The sequence below is a fragment of the Cannabis sativa genome, chromosome 1, assembly GCF_029168945.1.
Source record: "Cannabis sativa cultivar Pink pepper isolate KNU-18-1 chromosome 1, ASM2916894v1, whole genome shotgun sequence".
Classification (NCBI taxonomy): domain Eukaryota; kingdom Viridiplantae; phylum Streptophyta; class Magnoliopsida; order Rosales; family Cannabaceae; genus Cannabis; species Cannabis sativa.
This window is the reverse complement of record NC_083601.1, coordinates 22,475,731-22,492,320: the sequence shown is the minus strand read 5'-3', so window position 1 is coordinate 22,492,320 and position 16,590 is coordinate 22,475,731. Positions and strand designations below refer to the sequence as shown.

The following is a 16,590-nucleotide window of genomic DNA, read 5'->3' as shown; positions in this document are numbered from 1 at the left end:
AGTAAATCCTAAGATAAAGAAGAGGAACTATATGTTAGTCTATAAGGGTGTGTTTAAAACTCTTAGACTACACCATATCGATTTCAAAATTTGCCTATGTGCTAAGAATATTTCGATAAGATGGTGATTACTCGGGGGTGGAATAGTGATTTTGGAGAAGTGTAAAAACCTATCCGAAGTCTCTAGGTCTACCGTAGAGAGACCGAATGTTAAAGTCAGCAGAAAGTTACTTATTCAGCCTAAGGAAAGTTCTATACATCTTTGGCACCATTCCAAATTGCCTTAAACTACTAGTGTTAATTTCCTAATTAACCAAAAGTAGTTGCCAAAGGTATAGAATCCAGTATCCCAAGAGAGTAGACATATAGAGAGGAATTTCACATTATCAATGATTTTGTGATTAAAGGAAGAGTAATGGTGGAGAAAAGGTTGTGGTTAATTCAACCTTTCGCATCCTATTACGAGGAGTTTACTACTACTACACTTGATTTGTATATCAAGGTGTTGAGATTATTTGAAACGCACTTTTTGTTTTATATTATTGCAAGTGGGAGTTTGTTGGGTTTTATGCCCTAAATAAAACTCATTTCAATATAATCGATTTGTTTATTAATATAGATCGTAAATAACATTTAATGTTGCATGGTTCACATGATTTATTTCATGATTATATGTACATAATGTATAGATTCATCTGAAACCCTTTTCACATACTTAATCCCGTTTATTGTGCCTTCTACACATTGGAAAGTAAACATGACTATGTGAATAAAGTTTCCTAGATTTATCGACACAGGTTTTACCGATATGATAATCTACAACAAGAGTTTACTTGTATTTGGAGAAATACTATGTTCTTTCCGAACATTGGTTAAAGTAATGCTCAGGTTGGATGCATGGAGTATGCATCGGAAGGGACCGATACTGAACTTTGACTTAGATTTATTAAACTTACCGTAATATCTATTCAAGTCAATATCGCCTAGTTGATCCTAGATCAAATGATCTTAATCCCGATATGATTAGGCTCAATCTTGAAAGGCTATTCGTGTTCTTTGATTTGTTAGTTAAGCCTACTTTTAGGTCGTGGTGATACGTACATTTTGGGAACACGGTAGTGCAATTGAGTGGGAGCGCTAGCATAAACATGGAATCTATAGCTTCTATCTGGCGAATAGTAAGCAAAGGATGATCTCCTTCGAGCTTGACCAAACGAACATAAATGGTGGAGTACTCATTTCACATTAGCCGAAATATCATTTATACGGGGTCAAGTTGTTTTAAGGAATAAATACATTGTAGGTGTAACGGTAATTTAATCCCTTTACAGTGTAGATCATTCATATAGAGGATCATTGATCACATTAGGATTATAACAATGGATAACTAATGATGTGTCTATATGGTGGAACATATAGAGCATTCTATATACTGAGAGTGCAATTCTGAGTTCTATGCGTGGATTCAACGAAGAATTAATAAGTTAGTGAATTTTAGTGCTAAATTCTTGATCTACTTATTGGAAGCTCGGTTATATAGACCCATGGTCCCCCCACTAGTTGAGATAATATTGCTTGTAAGACTCATGTAATTGGTTTTGATTAATCAATTATAATTCTCAAATTAGACTATGTCTATTTGTGAATTTTTCACTAAGTAAGGGCGAAATTGTAAAGAAAGAGTTTATAGGGGCATATTTGTTAATTATGATACTTTGTATGGTTCAATTAATAAATATGATAAATGACAATATTATTTAATAATTATTTATAGTTATTAAATAGTTAGAATTGACATTTAAATGATTGAATTAGGAAATTGGTATTTTTGAGAAAATCAGATACAAAAGGTGTTAAAATTGCAAAATTGCAAAGCCCAAGGCCCAATCCATTAAGTGTATGGCCGGCCACCTTTGTAGCTTTTTTAAATGATTTTTTCATTATTTTAATGCCATATAATTCAAATCAAACCCTAGAGGAATGCTATAAATAGATAGTGAAGGCTTCAGGAAAATAACACACTTTCGAATCGAAAACCTGAGCCTCCACTCTCTTCTCTAGCCGCCACTCTCTCTCTCTTTTCTTCCTCAATATTTCGAACCTCTCTTAGTGATTAGAGTAGTGCCCACACACATCAAGTGATACCTCAATCATAGTGAGGAAGATCGTGAAGAAAGATCATCAGCAAAGGAGATTCAGCATCAAAGATTCGTAGAAAGAGATCCAGTGTTCGTATATTGATAATGCTCGCTACGTAAAGGAATCAAGGGCTAGATATCTGAACGGAAGGAGTCATATTATTCCGCTGCACCCAATGTAAGGTTTCTTAAACTTTATATGTGTTTATTTCATCGTTTTAGAAAGTTCATATTTAGGATGTTAATAAACATACTTGTGAGTAGATCTAAGATCCTGGTAAAATAATTTCCAACAACTGGCCTCAGAGCCATGGTAATTGATTTACTTACATGTAATTTGGACTTTAAAACGATTGTTTGTATGTTCTTTGGATGGTATCATGTTGTATTGAGTGTTATTTGATGATTGATTGATGTTTGTGAAATTTTCGTGAAAAATTATTGTGATTTCGATTCTGGAATTATTTTTATTGGATAGTATGGAAAAAATTAAGCAAGTTAGCCTTTTAAAGAACTCAATTTGGATTTTATTTGAATTAGTTATGATTTTTTGAAGATTTGACAAAATCGGGGCTGTGCTGATAGTTTCCTGCGATCGCAGAACTGTCCGTACAGTTTCGGATTTTTTCCTTTTTCTTCAATTTTTCATACTTTTTCATGGAATTAACTTCCAATTTTTTGTATGGTTTTGTATATATACTATTACTATTCCTAATTCAATTCTAATTATCATTTTGAATTAATTTAAATTTTTTTAATTTAATTCAAGATATTAGTGTAATTTGAATTTGAATAGAATTAGTATTTATCTTTTTGCTTAAAAATCTATCTTATTTTTAAATTTGATTATATTTTTTTTTAAATTTAAGGTCAGATATTTTAAGATATTTATAATATCTTTTAAGATATTTAAAAATATCTTATCTTTTAAAGATATTTATAATATCTTTTAAGATATTTTAAAAATATCTTATCTTTTAAGATTTTTTTTTTAAATCTTTTTAGATATTTTGACCATATTTAAATTTAAAATAAGATATTTATAATCATGTAATTTTAAATAGATATAAGATATTTTGCTAATTTTTTTAAATTTTGTTATTTTATTTATTTAAATTACATTTAAAAATTTGAAAAAGATATTTATTTATCTTTTCTAATTTTTATTTAATTTTTATTTATAAAATAACATTTAAAATTTAAAAGTAGTTAGCAAATTTTTGAAATGATATTTAGGTTGGTTGAAACCTAATTTTTCAAAAATTGTAGGTTTAATTTTAAATTTTTTTTAAATTTCGAATTTTTTTTTAAATTTTTTTTTAAAAATTTTCGAAATTTTTTTTAATTTTTTTTTATTTATTTAATTAATTAATTTCGAAATTAAATATTTATTTAAAATTAAATAAATCCTACATCCAACTATCCAGCTAACCCTGTTGCAGGAGTATGTGTTTTAGCTTGTTTGTAAGTTTTTTTTTAAAACCTATTATTACTTGATTGCAAATAGCCATGGTTACTTTTTGCCAGATCTAATGATCTGATGGCTCCCTTGGTCAAGATAATAATTTGTAACAGTATATTTACAATCTTCTTTCATCTGTATGACCTAAGAACATGATAGGACCCATCCAAAGTGTGCCCGTGTGAGCCTATGTGTTTAATTTTATTATAGATGCATATAGGTTAATGTTGCTAAATAAAATATCATAGTTCTTGATAGGATTTATTTAGGCCCATTTAGTTTTTGCCTATTCAATTAATAACAACTTGTTCTTATTAAGGTTAAATTCCTCTCTTTTGGGCCTTGTGTGAGAGTTGGGAGCCATAGAAGTGGGTACGACATACCGAACCCGCACCCCCTCACACAAACTACCCCAATTGTGAAGGCCCATTTGCTCGATTTGAATGATCGTACTAGGTTAATTAAACTAGTTTAACCTAATAAAATTGATTAGCAACATAATTAATTTCATTTATTTTGAAATTAATTTAAGAAAAATATAGTTTAAGGAATTTTATATTCTAAGCTAAAATATATGTATTTTCGCATTTAATTAAATATAGAATTATAACCATCTAGATTCTTTCTGGAACTTAATTTAAATTTTTCATTAAATATTCCTATTTAAGTTGATATTTAGTTATCTTCAACTAACCAACTTAAATCAATATCTTTTGAATTCAAAATTTCAAAAAAAAAATTAAGTTGAGGAATTTTAGGCATTGGTTATTAAGATTCTTTAGATATTTTTTTAAGTTAATATCTTTTCAAATATTAACTTAAAATGGAATATTTTCAAATTAAGTGGTTACAACTTAATTTTTGATATTTAATTAAATTTAAATTTGAAAATATTTAAGTTCTAGATTTTTCTAGTACAACTTAAATTAGATATTTTTTCAAATTTTGTGGAAAAGATACTTAGCCAAATAAGATATTTTCTAGATAGTTATTTATAGACTACTTATTATTTCTAATATTAAATAGGAAAATATTATAAATTGTGAAATTAATTATTTAAATAATTAATTTTGGTACAATTTATTTTAAGTATATTTTTCCTAGTATTAAACTAGAGATTGATAATTAAGTCTTCTCTACACTTAATTATTTATTTCTTGAATTTAATACATTTAATTAATTTGAAAATTAAATATCTAAGTTGATTTTATCATCATACTTAAATATTTCTTTTTCATGACATTTAATTAAATAGAAAATTATTTTTAGTTGAAATTTAATTTTTCAACTAAATTTAAATAATTTTCAAAATATATTTTTTCTTTATTTTATTAATCAATTTTCGAAATTGCATTTCTTAAATGCTAGAATTTCGAATTTTATCTTGAAAAATAGATTAAGTTGTAAATTAATTATTTTAATTAATTCTTGGATCAACTTAAATCAATGATTTTTTCATTTATTGATTAATTTAAAATAAATTGAATTAAAGTATATTATTAGAAATAGAATTAATTAGTCAAAGGAAAATCTAGATAGGTGATATTTTTGCTTGAAGTATTTTTCTAGTGTATTTAATTAAATAGAAAATTAATATTTAAGTTGATTTTCATCATCATACTTAAATATTTGTAATTTTTCTTATATATTTAATTAAATAGGAAAATTATATTTTTTGTTGTAAATTAATTTTATTAATTAATTTTGGGCCAACATTAAATTAGAATAATTTTTCCAGGATTTATTTTTTATTTTAATATGCATTTTTCGAAAATTGTATTCTTATATACTTTAATTTTTCGAAATGCAATATATATTTATAGAAAATTAAATTTGAGTTGTAAATTAATTTAAATTAATTTTGTAACAACTTAAATATTTTTTTTAAATATTTATTGGAAATTATTACTAAGATGGAAATAATTCATGTTATTTTCATATCCATCTAAGTAAAATTTATAAATATTAAATTAAAATTTATATTTAGAATTTTTCATTCTAAATTGGAAATTTTAAATAAATAAATATATATTTAAAATAAATAGAATAAATAAAGAGAATAAAAGAAAATACAACTCTTTTCAAATAATGAGCTTTATTATGTAGACATTCGATCTCCATTGTGGGTTTTACACCGCGTTTGTTTTAGTGAGTAATCCTCCCTAATGGAGGAACGTTCATTAGCAATTTCGCACCGTTTAACCTCGCATGATAAGTAGTTTGTAAGTGTTTTGTATGGTATGGATCACCCTAATGGTGGCGACCATACTTGACTTGCAAATTATGAAACAATGGTGGAAGCTCATAAGATAGAATTGCCTTGACTCTCGCCTAAACGGACAACGCCGAATTCCAATCTTGATCGAATAAACGCTTGCTAGAATGTTTAACATTTTAGACGAGCTGACAACTCTATTCAATGAATGGTAGCTTTGACTCTCGCCTAAACGGGACACTGATATCGCCTTGTTGAAAACCTTGGAAATTATTTAGGATTGTAAGTTTTAGTATTTTCACTTGTCATTCCTACTTACTATATGTTTATAATTTCGAATTGTGTATGAATTTATATTGAACCATGTTATTTTCTCGTTATTAAGTTGTAGTTTAATTTCGAATCTTCATTGTTGGTCTAACTTGGCTTGTTTATCTAATGAGATAAATCCCTAGTGGATTTTCACCATTAGACATACATAATAGTGTTAGATCTCGAAAGATAAATATTGTATATGCGACATCTAGCTGTTCATCAATTGATGACACCTTAGACTAGTATTTTTACGATATGAAACAAGAAGATTGTATAAATAAGATTACTTTGACTTTCGCTAATCGAAGCATCGTTGGATTCTTATTTATAAACGAAATTATCCTAATTCCTCTTAGCTTATTCATTTTGAATTAGCTTCAAAACATATCATTGGATGAATGGTCTATAAATCATTTCATGTCATTCTATATTTTCTCTTAAGAAATTAAATGACGCTTATGATTATAATCCCGAAATTCTATTCCCAATTGATATAAATCCTCAATCTTAGAAATCTCCTACTTGTAATGGGCAAATCGTACTTAGAGTTATATTAGTCGGTCCAAGATAGAATTACTCATTATATTTGGTATAAATTTAAGTCTTTGACTTTATTTTTAGATTCCAAATAGAAATTTTCTTATATTTCTAATTCCGTAATCACAATACAGTTACACTTTCTCAAGTGTTTAATGTCCATCTTCTATTAATGGATTAAAACTGTATGGAATATGAGTTAGGTATTCTGTGACCAGGATCCACTTGCAGTATTCTAAGAACTCTTTGATGTAACTAAACCTATGTCATCAATAGACACTACCACATTTTTTTTAATCTATGGCATTTGTATCTTGTTGATAATGGATTTGACAAGATCAATCTCTGCAAAGAGTTAATATGCCTATGTCCACTAAAAGTAGTTCATCTCATTCGCACATGGATGTACATTCAGGGGTGGATATGAGTTTTTCGTTGTATTCTTAAAACGATAACTCTAGATTATACCTTATGCAAAGAAATTTGAAATATTTGAAAAATTTCATTAATTTCTAGCAATGGTTAAACACCATTAAGGTATGTGGTTAAAGATCTTGCGAACTGATAGGGGTGGAGAAATAGTTAGTAGATATGCAAGCTCAAAGATCATTAAATTGATTTTTGAATTATATCCAAACTTACCTCCCCGTAAATTTTTGAGTTGCATATTGATGATTAGTTACTAGTCGTTGCCTAATTCCTTCTATGGTAATACAATTTCAGAATGATGTAATGGTTGTATACTTAACGTAAATCATTACTAGATTCATGGATGACCTAATCAAAATCTTAAGAAAAGCTAGAACTGTTAACCATGGTTTGTTAGCTATTCTAAATGATTAGGGGTGGACCATCCCATTGTCAATAGATAAGAAAGTGTTTGTTCAAACAAATACTACTTTTCTAAGAAAATGACTAAGTCTGAAAACAAGTAGAAAATAAAGGAGATATTTAATTCTTGATTCCAAAAGTGTTCTATCATCTTATATAATATATGATGATCCCACTGCCTCTGTTGTCTTGTCACAACCAAAGAGGTTAATACCATTTAGTTTTCTTCGACATAATTCACGGTACCTTGTCGTAGTGGGAGAGTTTCTAGGAACTCACCTTCTTATGACTTGGGAGACACTAGTGATTAAAATCCATTGTGAGTTTAAACAAGTAATGGATTGTCAAGATAAGAAAATAAGAAGAAAGCCAATAGAACTATGGTTTAATCCATTCACATGGAATAACCTAAAGTTTTCTATTACAAGGACATAAAAGGAAATTTTGTTTATAAGTCTATTCAATGGACTTAACAAACTTCCTGTTCCTACTATTATAGGTTTGAGTTTATCTAAACCTATGGCTTCGTGGTATACCCGGTAATTATTTACTCTAATGCAAGCAACTTACTTTAGTAAGATGCTTTCAAGCATTTTCTTTCTAATGGCAATCTATAGAAGCTTCACAACTTCTAAGGTATAGATTTTATTTATCTAAGGAAAAGTCTTAACTATTCCGTAAAAGATAAAGCCATGAAAGAATTTCTTACATCAACAAGTGAGAGGTCTTAGATATGCTTTTGTATGCCTTAGACCGTACACCCGCCGTTGAGTGGGAGTAATGAGTAGGTATCAGATTGATCCAGGAGAAGAACATTGGAAGACAATCAAGTAAATCCTAAGATAAAGAAGAGGAACTATATGTTAGTCTATAAGGGTGTGTTTAAAACTCTTAGACTACACCATATCAGATTTCAAAATTTGCCTATGTGCTAGTAAATATTTCTGATAAGATGGTGATTACTCTGGGGGTGGAATAGTGATTTTGGAGAAGTGTAAAAACCTATCTGAAGTCTCTAGGTCTACCAGAGAGAGACTGAATGTTAAAGCTGCAGGAAAGTTACTTATTCAGTCTAAGGAAAGTTCTATACATCTTTGGCACCATTCCAAATTGCCTTAAACTACTAGTGTTAATTTCCTAATTAACCAAAAGTAGTTGCCAAAGGTATAGAATCCAGTATCCCAAGAGAGTAGACATATAGAGAGGAATTTCACATTATCAATGATTTTGTGATTAAAGGAAGAGTAATGGTGGAGAAAAGGTTGTGGTTAATTCAACCTTTCGCATCCTATTACGAGGAGTTTACTACTACTACAATTGATTTGTATATCAAGGTGTTGAGATTATTTGAAACGCACTTTTTGTTTTATATTAGTGCAAGTGGGAGTTTGTTGGGTTTTATGCCCTAAATAAAACTCATTTCAATATAATCGTATTTGTTTATTAATATAGATCGTAAATAACATTTAATGTTGCATGGTTCACATGATTTATTTCATGATTATATGTACATAATGTATAAATTCATCTCGAAACCCTTTTCACATACTTGATCCCGTTTATTGTGCCGTCAACACATTGGAAAGTAAACATGACTATGTGAATAAAGTTTCCTAGATTTATCGTACACAGTGGTTTTACCGATATGATAATCTACAACAAGAGTTTACTTGTATTTGGAGAAATACTATGTTCTTTCCAACATTGGTTAAAGTAAAGCTCAGGTTGGATGCATGGAGTATGCATCGGAAGGGACCGATATTGAACTTTGACTTAGATTTATTAAACTTACCGTAATATCTATTCAAGTCAATATCGCCTAGTTGATCCTAGATCAAATGATCTTAATCCTGATATGATTAGGCTCAATCTTGAAAGGCTATTCGTGTTCTTTGATTTGTTAGTTAAGCCTACTTTTAGGTCGTGTGATACGTACATTTTGGGAACACGGTAGTGCAATTGAGTGGGAGCGCTAGCATAAACATGGAATCTATAGCTTCTATCTGGCGAATAGTAAGCAAAGGATGATCTCCTTCGAGCTTGACCAAACGAACATAAATGGTGGAGTACTCATTTCACATTAGCTGAAATATCATTTATACGGGGTCAAGTGTTTTAAGGAATAAATACATTGTAGGGTGTAACGGTAATTTAATCCCTTTACAGGGTAGATCATTCATATAGAGGATCATTGATCACATTAGGATTATAACAATGGATAACTAATGATGTGTCTATATGGTGGAACATATAGAGCATTCTATATAACTGAGAGTGCAATTCGAGTTCTATGCGTGGATTCAACGAAGAATTAATAAGTTAGTGAATTTTAGTGCTAAATTCTTGATCTACTTATTGGAAGCTCGGTTATATAGACCCATGGTCCCCCCACTAGTTGAGATAATATTGCTTGTAAGACTCATGTAATTGGTTTTGATTAATCAATTATAATTCTCAAATTAGACTATGTCTATTTGTGAATTTTTCACTAAGTAAGGGCGAAATTGTAAAGAAAGAGTTTATAGGGGCATATTTGTTAATTATGATACTTTGTATGGTTCAATTAATAAATATGATAAATGACAATATTATTTAATAATTATTTATAGTTATTAAATAGTTAGAATTGACATTTAAATGATTGAATTAGGAAATTGGTATTTTTGAGAAAATCAGATACAAAAGGTGTTAAAATTGCAAAATTGCAAAGCCCAAGGCCCAATCCATTAAGTGTATGGCCGGCCACCTTTGTAGCTTTTTTAAATGATTTTTTCATTATTTTAATGCCATATAATTCAAATCAAACCCTAGAGGAATGCTATAAATAGATAGTGAAGGCTTCAGGAAAATAACACACTTTCTGAATCAGAAAAACCTGAGCCTCCACTCTCTTCTCTAGCCGCCACTCTCTCTCTCTTTTCTTCCTCAATATTTCGAACCTCTCTTAGTGATTAGAGTAGTGCCCACACACATCAAGTGATACCTCAATCATAGTGAGGAAGATCGTGAAGAAAGATCATCAACAAAGGAGATTCAGCATCAAAGATTCAGAGAAAGAGATCCAGGTTCAGATATTGATAATGCTCTGCTACAGAAAGGAATCAAGGGCTAGATATCTGAACGGAAGGAGTCATATTATTCCGCTGCACCCAATGTAAGGTTTCTTAAACTTTATATGTGTTTATTTCATCGTTTTAGAAAGTTCATATTTAGGATGTTAATAAACATACTTGTGAGTAGATCTAAGATCCTGGTAAAATAATTTCCAACAGATAATACTGCTTGTATCGTTCAACTAAAAGGAGAGTGCATTGAAGGAGATAGAATTAGAACACATTTCACCAAATTCTTCTTTATACGTTTCAAGAAAATGCATATTGGTGTTCAACAAATTCAATCAAGTGTCAATCTTGCAAACTTATTCACAAAGTTATTACCAACATCAACATTTGAGAAGACGACAGACAAGATCAAAATTCGTCGATTAAAAGATCTCCACAAATGCCTAAATGAGGGGGAGTTAGTTTATACTATACTCTTTTTCCTTTGATCAAGTTTTCATCAAGATTTTTAATAAAGCAATTATTATGGACATCCAAGGGGAAGTGTTATAAATATTAATAATTATGTGGATGTCTAAATCTTTTTTTTATTACCATTAATTGTAATTAACATTCATCTTTTTCTTAGTTTCTTAATATTTCACTCTTATATTTGAATAAATAGGGGTTCACCCCATTGGAATAAACAACTCAGAAATTCTCATTCACTTTCTCTTTCTCTCTTAATCTTCTTCTTCTTTTTTTCTTCTTACTTATTTTATATTATTCTATATTATTTTATAATATAAAGTACATTTTTCCAAAATAAATAAATAAATAATGTTATATAGTCATTGTTCATTTTGGATAATGATTTTAATGAAATTGGTTTGAAATGTTAACCCCATTTCATAGAGCCCTATGCACTAATGAAATTCTTTATTTTAAAGATTTAAGTATTCTTGCTGTTATTTTTTAAATTTAGGTACTTATTAATTAGTAACAAATTCATAAATTTCAATATTTATGTCGTAATTTTTTTTTTAATTATAATATGTATTTTAAAAGTTTGGTTGTACCAAATTTAATTTTTAGCTATATCTCTCTCTATATATATATTTGAATTATCTCATAAATTATACAATAAACTAATTTTAAATTATTTATCGAACACTTTATACATAGAGGCTGTTTGGAATGAGTTAATACTAGTAAGTGAATGGTAATGTGAAACATTATCTTGTTTGTCTTGAGAGTTTAGCCTTGAAATGTTATTCTCTTATTAGTAATATAACTATGGTAATGTTGACACATTAAAAAAAGATAGCATTGAATTATTACCTTTTGTTATATTAATTTGAATAGAATTTTTGAATTAATAAATAAATTTAATTACTAGTAATATTATATTTTTTATAAACAAAATATTATGATATATATATAGTTTGTGAAATCAGTTTTTCTTTTACTGAATTAATTTTATATCATTAACAATAATATATATATTCATTCTATATAATTTTTTATGCGAATAGTGTACATAAATGATATAGCAAACAAAAATAAATAACATAATGATAAAATATATAGAAATATTTATTTTAATTAATAAAAATATAATAAAATTTAATATTTACTAATTAATAAATATATTTTTTTAATAAATAATTATTTTATTTTTATGTATAATTAACATTAAATAGATATAATAAAGAAATATTATTTTAATTTTTAAAAATAATATATAAGATTCATGTACTTAACCAAACGGTGTAATTTAATTAAGAAGAATATGATTACATATTAACTTACTCTACACAGTCAAACACAGTTTACATATTTTCCTACAATCATATTCTCTTTCATAATATTATTTATAATCAAATTATTTTGAACAACTCTTGTCAAAGACTCTCTTATTATATAACTTTACTAGAAATGGCATTTTTCATATCAATATAGATTCTTCCCATCAATATTAGAGAGCGGTTTTGATCCGAAATGACCTTTTTCTCATCAATATAATATAGATTCTTCCATGTTCTATTAATAGTAGTTCTCAATATAATATAGTAAAATAGAGTGCCGTCACATTGTATAAACCGTTGGTTCAAAGTTCAGATTTGTTGTATGTGTTTTTTTTTATTTGAAATTATCTCTATTTATATGTATATATAATAATAATTTGGTTAGTATTATCTATCTAGTAGCATTCATCCGAAATGGCAAAGTTTATACTTAGTTATTGGTTTAGCTTAGATAAATTAATCATCAGTGTTCTTCTTTTACTTTCTGTGTCAGGAAACGGTGTGTTTTGTAGTCCAATGTTCATTTTCGGAGACTCCACAGTCGATCCCGGCAACAATAATTATATCAAAACCATCGCTGAGAACCAAGCAAATTACGAGCCATACGGTCAAAACGGATTTTTCAAATCCCCAACCGGACGATTCTGCGATGGCCGCATCATTGTTGATTTTATAGGTACGCATATATATTAGAAGTGTTTACGGTAATTTTTTTCAAAACCAAACCGGTACATATTTGGTTTTTGTAATTTTTTAAAACGCAAATACACTGCGAGATCTTCAAATTACAAATATCACACAGCAGTGCAGTTTGAATGATTTATATTATTATTATTATAAAATATTATAATAAAAATTTAAAAATCAATTTAATAAGATTTTAACATATACTAATCATTAAATCAATATATTAAGTTATCTTTAAAAAATAATACAATATACATATATATTAGGGTTAATTTTACAAATGCACAAAAACAACAAAAATACGGTTTTACTGAATTTTAAATATTTTTACGATTTTTTTGATTTTATTTACTTAAAATACGGTCTTTTATGTTGAAATTTTGTTCATTTGTTGTTAATTTTTTGTTATGTGTATGTTATTTTCTGTTGTTTTTTTGTTGTTATTTTGATGTTACTTTTATGTTGTTTTCTTGTTGATTTTATGTTGTTTTCGTGTTAATTTTTGGAAAACCGTAAAAATGTAAAAAAAACATTTTTTGAACGTAAAAATGTAAATATTACAAAAAAATGGTGCCTTATATAATTATTCCTATATATTATATATAATTATTCTTACATGAAAAAAAAATACGATATTATTGTAAAAAATTAGTAATAATTTTATAATATATAGTGTTGTTTACGTATTTTAAACCGTAATTAATTATTAAATCTAAAACTGTAAACCGCAACACACTGCTTGGTATAAAAATTTAAATTACAATCACACTGCAAAGAATTTTAAACCGCATTTTATATGCAGTTTAGTATGGTACGTAGAGATAGACTTACTTGTATTCATGTGGGGCTATAGTTCTCACTAACAAAAATATTGTCTTTTAAAAATTAAATGTAATTTTTTTAATTTAATAATTATAGATCAAAATCATAAGAAAATTTCCAACAAAACTAGATAAATCTAATAAAAGTGTTTATAATATAAGCATAAATATTTCTTTTAATGATAAATAAGCTCTCACAAAGTAAATATTCTAAATCAGTCACTAATAGTATGGACGGTTTGTGCAGTGTAAACAATTTCATATACATCCAAATATATATGATACATATTATTTTGATTTTATAGCCAAAAAAATTTGATGTAATTTTATATATTTTTATGCAGCTGAATATGCAAATCTACCCATTATTCCTCCATTTTTACAGCCCTCTGCTGACTACATCAACGGTGTTAATTTCGCCTCTGGTGGAGCTGGTGTACTCCCAGAAACCAATCAAGGATTGGTAAATTTCAATATTTTTAATGTTCCCTGTAGAGATAGAAAAATTTGAGGTGTAGTATATATTTGTTAATAATAATTTTGTATTTGTGTAAAGGTTATTGATCTTCCAACCCAGCTGAAAAGTTTTGAAAAGGTGGAAAAGTGGTTGGTTGAGAAATTGGGAGAAGAGTCAGCACAAAAAGTGATAACAGAAGCAGTTTATTTCATTAGTATTGGAAGTAATGACTACATGGCAGGTTATTTAGGTAATCCAAAGACACGAGAACTATATAACCCTGAGCAATACGTGGGTATGGTCATTGGGAACTTGACTCAGGCAGTGCAGGTATAATATATTGTCGTTTCCATAGTCCAACAACCAACGACATGAATTTCGATGTCGTTTTATGTTTTCTCTGTTTGGATTTGGTTTAGGTGTTGTACGAGAAAGGAGGTAGGAAATTTGGGTTTCTGAGCCTTTGTCCTCTTGGGTGCTTACCAATATTTAGAGCTCTAAGCCCAAAAGCAAGTGAAGGACAAGGAGTTTGTTTGGAAGAGGCTTCTGCTCTTGCTTCAGCTCATAACAATGCCCTTAGATCTGTGCTCACAAGTCTTGAATTCTTGCTTAAAGGGTTTAAGTATAGCAACTCCAATTTCTATGATTGGTTATATGATAGAATCAACCATCCCACCAAACACGGTATTATTTAGTGTATTATATATTATATAACTGCACCTTTTAATACGTGGGAATTATAAGTGAAATTTGTTTTAGTATTATTTTAAGTAACATTTTTGTTATCGAGATTTAGTATTCAAAGTCTTGCTATAAATTGGGTTGACTGACTGGAAATTAAACATTCTATTTTAAAAAAATTATTAATAATTTTTAGTACTTAAAATAAATTTCAAATGGTAAATCGCCAAACTTATATAAAAAAAATTACTTGGCCAACAAAATATTATTAATATTAAAACATGATATGGTGGGTGAAACCGTTTCCATTTTAGGGGTGTATATATGATATGATATATATGATAAATGAAATGATGAAAATATGAAATTGTGGTAATGATGATTAAATGTTTGACTATGAAGGTTTTAAGGACGGAGTAAAGGCTTGTTGTGGAACTGGACCGTACGGAGGCATCTATAGCTGCGGAGGCAGAAAGAACATCACAGAATACCAGTTATGCCCCGACGTGGATGATTACGTGTGGTGGGATTCTGTCCATGCAACCCAGAGAATCCACCAACAATTGGCTATGGGCCCACTTCCTCTGTCGGCCCATATAATCTCAAACACCTCTTCTTCCACCAGGCCCAACTCACAATAGCAGATATACTTGACCAATAACCATAATTACCCTCAAACTTAACTATAAAAAAAAAAAACCATTATTACTAGTGCATATAATAAGAAGAATAAATAATAATACATATACCTATGTGCTTCTCCTCACAATGAGAACGTCTCAAGTTCAAATACCCTTCCTCCAATGTTAAATGATAATAATAATAATAATAGGACTTTGGATTTGGTCATCTTTTGGGTTTTTTTTTTTTCTTTTCTTTTTCGAAATAACGTTCATTAATAAAAAATAGTTAGGCCTCAATCACAATCATTACAAATGATATTAGTTTGTATAGTTAGCACTTTAACCATATGAGTTATGTTATACCCAGTTAGCTATATTATGAACAGTAAAATTATAAAGTTTAAAAATTAAAACAAAATTACAACTCAAAAAATACTTAAAGAGACTATTACAATCAAGGGCAGATCCACATAAAAGCAAAGTAGAGTATTTATTGCAATTGAGTTAGTTATGACATATATTTGTAATAAAAAAATAATATTTATTTTATAGATATATTATTAGTTTCGGGATAATAGTTAAAAGTATATTACATATAAGATAAAGGTAAGAGTTAAAATCTTACCAAAAATATTTTTTTTATTTAAAAGTTTACTTTTATCCTTGTTTTACAAAATAAATAAATAAATAACCACCCTCTATTAATGCTCCAGGCAAAACCAATCCCTTACAAAACTTTAATGGCGCTTTTACTAAACTGTAATTGGAATCAGAATAATCAATGGGAGAAATGTATCGGTTTAAAATAGAAAATAATCAGAAACAATATTTTATTATGATGTTTACTAAATGAAGAAACAAATCATATTATTTTGTTTACATAACTAAGAAAGGTAATCGGCATGCTTTAATTTGACAAAATTGTCATTATTAGAACATGTAATTATTTTCTGTTTATAAATTTTTAAGGATACA

General features: G+C 28.2%; 1 pseudogene; it reads left to right on the top strand.

Annotated features, from left to right (window-relative positions):
• Positions 1-12,448: 12,448 nt before the first annotated feature.
• Positions 12,449-15,954, top strand: LOC115704280 (GDSL esterase/lipase 5-like; annotated as a pseudogene).
• The last annotated feature ends 636 nt before the right edge of the window (positions 15,955-16,590 follow it).